The sequence below is a fragment of the Puntigrus tetrazona genome, unplaced genomic scaffold (genome assembly GCF_018831695.1).
Source record: "Puntigrus tetrazona isolate hp1 unplaced genomic scaffold, ASM1883169v1 S000000060, whole genome shotgun sequence".
NCBI lineage: Eukaryota > Metazoa > Chordata > Actinopteri > Cypriniformes > Cyprinidae > Puntigrus > Puntigrus tetrazona.
The window spans coordinates 63,852-71,307 of NW_025047739.1; positions in this window are offsets into that span (position 1 = coordinate 63,852).

Genomic DNA, 7,456 nt, shown 5'->3' on the forward strand with positions numbered 1-7,456 from the left:
ACTTATGTAGCTTCTCAAGGTAAGTATAGAAAAAAGCGATATTTAGACAAAAAATTGTACACATCTCCATTCTGTTCAAAAATGTTCATGCCCCGGCTGTAATTCATCAGATCCGCCGGTGTTATTATACTTGTACAACACATGAAGATACATGCAATAACTGATTAAAATGCTTCTAAATCTACGGTCAGATTATATATAGATCCTTCATATTTTATTCACTGAATTGATCAAAATTTACTGTAAAGATAACATTCTCTTAATGTTCTTTTGAACGTATCATAGTTTCCACTGCAACTGTTTTCAACATTGATAATAATCAGAAATGTTTCAGGAGCAGTAAATCATCGTATTAGAGTGATTTCTGAAGAATCATGTGAAACTGAAGAGATGCTGAAAATTCAGCTGCGCTTCGCAGAAATAACTTACAGTTTAACAGGTATTAACATAGAAAACCATGCTTTTCAACTGAAATAATATTTCACAGTTTTACAGGTTTTTATTACTAAAAGAACTCTAACTGTAAACTCTGAACACCAAGGCTTTGAATGCTAGTGTAAAAGTAAACATTGATGTAAAGACACATTTACATAATTCACAGAATGATTTAACCTGGATGACGTAGAAGTTGAGGTAGTCTTTCAGTATAGTTAGGAAAAAAAGTGATTTCGTCTCCATGAAACAATGTCTCCATTATCCATCAGTATGTAATTTCAACTCAGATTAATTACTGTACATTAATTACAATGACAGTTTCTAATAGTTGCAGCATTTATTGTTTTAATTTATATGTTGTGTGTCACATGACAGCTCAGACTGCTGAAAAGAAATTAAAATAATTTTATTGTGCTGATTAGTCTAGTTCTTTACACATCTTTTACATTCAGAGCAAAGTTAATCCAGATGTTAGAATCTGGAAAACAGTGTATCTGGATCAAATTAAGAGCAAAATATAGTCATAATAATCCAGACTAAACTCTTTTAACAGCTGTATGGAGAAAAACAGATAAAGTGTGTAAATATAAGTCACTTTACATAAAAGAATCTAATGCATACATGAAAAAAAAGATTTTTATTAAGCATTACGACTACATTTGACATTTACAAACACTTGATATAATCTGTTATATAATATTTGTGATAAAAGCTTTTTTTTTTTTTAAGTGTTACCGCATGAAACTGATTTTAGGGTTACCTTCCAAAATGCTTTTTTCCGTTCTACTCTATTCTATTCTTATTCTATTCTATTCTATAACGGGTGCAGCACTACTCAATAACAGCACGAGTCACAGTCATTATGTAAAAGGATATTTTGTGGTCTCTTGTTGTTGATAAGTGGCTGCTCTTACAGAAAGGTAAAGGCACTAATTGGTGAATCATTTTCAGTAAATGTGAATGTGCTTTTGAGAGACAGCTCATCGGTCCGACGGCTAGGCAGCTAGTAACCGGGTTATCGGCGTGTGGGTGGGGGAGGCACACGTCGTCTCAAATGTCAATAAAGCCCAGTCAACATGTATTTTACACTGCAATCTCTTCAATATCGCAGCACATGAACATATCTGAGGAATGACTCAAAGACTTTCCTCCAACAGTAAGACTGTCGGCTGTTTCTTAGTCAGGCTGGAGAACAGTACGAGTGAGTAAGCACTTGAAATACGAGCTTGTAGAAACACAGAGAGAGAGAGAGAGAGAGAGAGAGAGAGAGAGAGAGAGCGTTTGGTTTTGTCGGAGGCCAAAAGTGAAAGTTTTGTGGTTTTAACATTTGAACGACGCTGTGGACAAGAAAATAGGATGGAGAGTTCAGGTCACAGAGAAGCTTCTTCTCTTGTTCTGTCAAACCAGAGAAATCTGACTTTGATTTATGACTTTCAGAAAGTTAAAATAGCGTTATTTCCTACAGGAACAGCTCGCCCAAATGAAAAAGCACTGAGAACATTTCCTCGCGCTCAGGCCATCTGAGAGTTTCTGCATCGCCGTCTCGGCAATCGATGCGAATGGGTGCCGTCAGAATGAGAGACCCAAACATTTAAACCATTGCTTCTGGCCAAAATATGACTTCATACTCCATAACAATGTTTCCAGTGAAAATGGCCGCCTGTAATTGTCTCTCACGTTAAATCGGCTCACGTCACTAGCAATGCACTGCTAATAAACAAATAAAAGCACACAGAAATGGAGCTTTCCATCACTTGCTCTCTAATCAAATATTTGTTTTCTAACATTTCATTTGTAGATTCAGGAAGGCTACAAAAATTTCTATTTTATTTGCATATGCACTTTCATTAATATAATTATATATATTTTTTAATATAGTGCTTGATGGCAATCAAATAAACGAGTATTCCAGTGCATTGCAATGTTTTCTGATGACCAGTACAGTGTAGCTTTATTGCTGAATTATTTCAATTCTTGATGATGCAATTTAGTCCAAAATACAGACGTTCTGCTAAAATAGTCACAAAGTAACGGAACGGAACTCATTGAATTCAACATGAGATTCTGAAGTAAAAAAATCTTCTATCTGAACTGAAACCAAGCAGACGAGATGTTCACGTGGTGAGCACGGCATGTCACGGAAGAAATGAAAGTCTGCTCGACAAAAAAGAAGAAGAAGAAAGGTGAAGGAGGCCAGAGTAATACATAACCAAATTCCTTTCTTGGAAAATCATACAGTATTAATACTCACAGTTTAGGAAAATGTCTTCACTCCTTGTTTATTTCTCCTGATTGCCGTCCTCTAGACTGCAGTGGAATCAACCTCGTCTAGATTTAATGAATTCATTCAACACAATCAATGCAGGTCTTCTTCAACAAATGCTTTGGTTTTTATTGCTTTGTGATGTCAGAACTACAGAAGAGGATTAACCGCAATGAAACCATTTTAAAGTCGTTACTGTACAGGATTGAACTCGTTACAGTTCAAGGAAAATATCTGCATAAAATTTTTAGAATCAAGTTGCTAGTTTTATCTTGAAATATAACGACTGCTTTCATAGATATAGCTTAGACTAAACCAGGATTAGTTTATATTTAATCAGGACATTTAAGCAACTTTTACAAACTTGCTTTAGAAAAAGCATTAGTGGAAAAAACAGGCTCTGACATATTTAATCTCATGTGATATTGACTTTCATTTTGAGATGTTTTTTCCTGTATTATCGTAGAGAACGATGCCACAACAAGTGCATACAGTAATCAAAGCTAAACGTGCAGCTGTGTTGTTTTTCTCCAGGCTTGCTAAAAGCTGAACCTCACACTCCCTGAACTGAAATCCTTCATATCATACACCGAAATAATACATTCATCAAGATGTACAGCTCTTAATCAAAACCAGACCAATCCTGTTAGTCTGACTCTTACTCTCTCTGTGTGTGTGTGTGTGTGTGTGTGTGTGTGTGTGTGTGTGTGTGTGTGTGTGTGTGTGTGTGTGTGTGTGTGTGTGTGTGTGAGCAGGGACAGGTCAACACACTCTACAGCGTCGCAGTGTAGAAGTGAAACCCGGTAAAGTCACTTCTCTTAACCCTTATTAAGAATTTGATCGATCCACAGAGTTTCAGACCACAGACTGTATATAAATCACAATGGACTCCTTCTGATTCCAAACTGGTTACAAATGAATTACTTTATTCGTAATCTTATTCTGAACTCACAACGTTTGCTGTTTTAAATGAAGGAGTATGAAACTCACACCACATCCTTCAGGGACCTACTGATGAAATGTAGGATAGTTTGAATCCATGTGATATAGTGTGTATCCCACAACAGTCTGAAGCAGTATTTGGTTCTAAAGATGGAACGCAGGAGCTTCAGGTTTCTGTTGTGACTGAGGAAGTGTGCTTTGAGTAAACAGATACCACTGAATATGGACCACAACAGACCCGTGCTTCTGCTATTTACCAGACAATACTTACGTTAAATGATCTGGGAATATGATCAGGTCATATTTCACCGATACATTAACAACCATCCTTGAAATTCATCAAGCCTTTGGCGCACAATAAGTCTCCAGACTTCAAGATACTTAGGTAGACTTCGGTCCATTCATCTGAGCTCAAGATAACACTTTTCTTGATCTGAGTAAAAGCAGCTTGCTTTGATGCACAAGTTTAAAGAAGTTGTTTTTCATCTGACGCCATTTAGGATTCACAAAGACTTTTAGAATCTAAAAACACTGGATTCATTCAGAGAGGCAAAATTGGGTTTGCTGAACGAAACTATTCATTTTTGTCATTTCACAACACACTAAAGTTTTCATTTCCTCGCACAAACCAATTTTAACTTCAACATTTGTGCAAATCAACTTTGTTGGATGTTTTGGGGCCGAAGTTTGATCCGTTTCTTTTCTTTTCACATTTAGTCTGTCAGCACCAATCATAATCTTCCCGGCTGTGGCTGTAGATCAGTATATCTCTGAACTGGGACAGTGTTTCTCATTACACAGGTCTTGTTCTGAAGAAACGATGCAGGATCTCATCTCATTTAACACCTCAGTCCACGTTGCATCCAATGGAAGAAGTTCTGTGGTGCACTGAGTCTCTATGGAGATACAGAAAGAGGTTGTGGGAAAGTGGATGTGAAACACCTGGTAAATCAGGTTCACCAGAACAAACACGGATTTGTAGTTTCACATTTACATGCCTTACCGTTAGTGAGTGTTACAGATCACACTGAAGCTGTTCCTTAAAATCAGCTTTTCTTGTTTAAATCAGTTCAACCTGAGCGCATCTACATATATCCGGGGATGAAACATCATTTGGAAACCAATATTTTGCTCAGCTATTGCATTGTGCAAAAGATTATGCAAAACACACCTATTCATGCTGTTTCCTGCTCAAATAAGCGAAATAGCAAGGACTTATTTGCAGTTCCTTGTAAAATACTGCGACATCGAAGCACTATTAGTCCTCCTACAGTGAATGGTTTGTCAAGTAGCCTGATATATTTTCACGTTAGCGTAACCGTGCTTGTCTTTTTAACGCGGTAAACGTGCTCAGAAGCTCACCTCATACAGTATAATACGATGAAGACATGAAACGGAATTGCTGCTTAAAAAACGGCAATGGAGTGCATTTTTGGCTTTTTTTAAAGCACTATATCTGCTAGGTTTGGTGTAGATGGCACGTGATCAAACTCAGATAACACTCATACATACAAGCCTGCCGTTTTCATCCTCTTCTGTCCCTGATTCATCTGAATGCATCTTTAGCGCCAGCCACCGGTCGTTGAACCTTGAAAGAGGCGCGGAACGCACGGTTGTTTGGAAATGTGACGTTTGTTTTCTCAAACGCATGCATTAAGCGAGGCTCGCCGCTGACACAAGCATCATCATCATATCCCTCATATTTAGGTTATAGAGGTTTGTTTGAATTTCTAACCTTCTGTCTGCACTTCATTTCACAGACGTTTAAATAAAACCTGGAGTCAGGGAGCTGATGAAAACTTTATTAGATGAATAGGCTGTAATCTTTCAATGACTTCCCATCACGCTTTCTCAAGAGAGTATTTGAATCTATGTTTTATAAATTCACTTGGACGAGTGGGCTGTGCAGCATTACACAGCGAACGATGGGAAACAGAGCGGCTAGAAATAAGATATGATTTCTGACTTTCATACAGATGAGCAGTGAACAATTAGTTAAGATGCATCATACGAAAAATGTATCTTTAGCAGCAAGAAAATGAATTTGTGGTGAGTTGTTATAGTTGTTATGCATTTTATTTGTGGTGACCAATAACATCAGAGCATTCGTGTCACAGTTCTCTACATGTTCACGAGCCATTTCCAAAAATACATGCAACCCTGTGGAAATATCAGACCGTTTTTCTTAATTGCATTTTTGACCCGCATGCAAAGCCATCACAGGAGTACGAGAACTTTACGAGATTTCGGGGATGTCCCGGGTCAGTTAAGCTACGATAGGGTTAATCCCTGATGTTTAACGTCATGCCATTCTTGAGCTGTTCAGCCTCTTCGCTTCGACACACTCGTACCTCGTTCTTCAAGACTTTCTTCTGAGAAAGACCCAATGATATGTTGAAGGTTTGCATGATGCTGTGTTCAGTTCAGCGTGTGTGGGCTGATGATCAGCTCGGTCGAGCCTCACAGAGACAGAGAGACAGATAAAAGCAGGATTCCCCCTCTGCCCTTTAACATCCTCTCAACTGATCACAGACTCCTTCGGCTCAGGGACAACACTCCCAGTCATACTCAGCATTATCCAGAAAGAATCGGCTGGATTTAATGAATGAAAGTAAGAAAGAAAGGGTGTGTGTGTGTGTGTGTGTGTGTACACCCATTCCATCCAGGAAAATACTGACTGAAGAATACATTTATTTAGTTATTCAACAGTGCATCACGATGTTAATAAGCATGTGCTCAAAATGAACATGAACTTATTAATAAATGCTGCTGTTCATTTTAATTCCTGATAACTAATGCGTTACCGTATTATTTGCAGGAAAATTGAACATTTGTACGAAGCAACACATGTACGGAAATGTATTGGTAATGTTCTGCCGGTACATCATCCATTCATTTCATGAACATTTCAATAACCGTGACACGCAGTACAGTTAAGGGTAAAATACCTACAAAAATCAATACAGAAAAGCCCTTTATTTTAACGCAGGATACAGTTTCTTTTTTATAGTCCATCCCTAACCCTCCTCTAGTAATGAATGATTGGACCAAGCTGTGTTTTAATCATAATCAGAGGAGACGAAAGGTTTCAGCTTCTCTTTAATAGGAGTTTATTTGAAATGTGAACGGGCAACAACCGAATGCTTCATGTTAATGAACGCAACAGGAAGGTGCAGATGAATGTGTGTGTGTGTGTGTGTGTGTGTATCATCCAGCAGAACAGATCTGTGTAGATGTGCGGAGCCCCCCACCCGCTCGTCTTCGTCTCATTGTTTTTCTTGTGGGCTAGTCTTCCTGTGCACCTGTGAGTCGAGCTTCCTGTGTCTTTCTCTCTGAGCTCACACTGTCCTCTCAAACCACCCTGCTCTCACTCGAGCGTAACTAAAACACACGACACATACACACGCCTGCTGCCGCATCAAAACACAACCTTGGTTTCGCCGAGTGTGAAATTTCATGGACCAAAATGTATTTTTTTGCGAAACAAAAGCTGTTATGCTTTAATGCACTTAATGCATGTACACAGGAACGACAGTTGCGTTTGTCTGCTGAAACATGTGGATGAAATATCCCGGAATGGTTTTGTTCACAAAATGCATTTTCATTGAAATGCTGGGAGGATTTTGTCCACGTTTTCTGTTTACAATCACAATGTGCTTCCCTGATAGCATACAGAGATGTCTATCTGACGTCTACGTTTACATCTGCAAGACACATTTTCTCATCATCAGCAATGATATTTCCTATCAGATGTCAAATAGATGTTTATTCAATGTCTTTAAGATGTTTAATGTATGCAGAACTGACATTTGTACA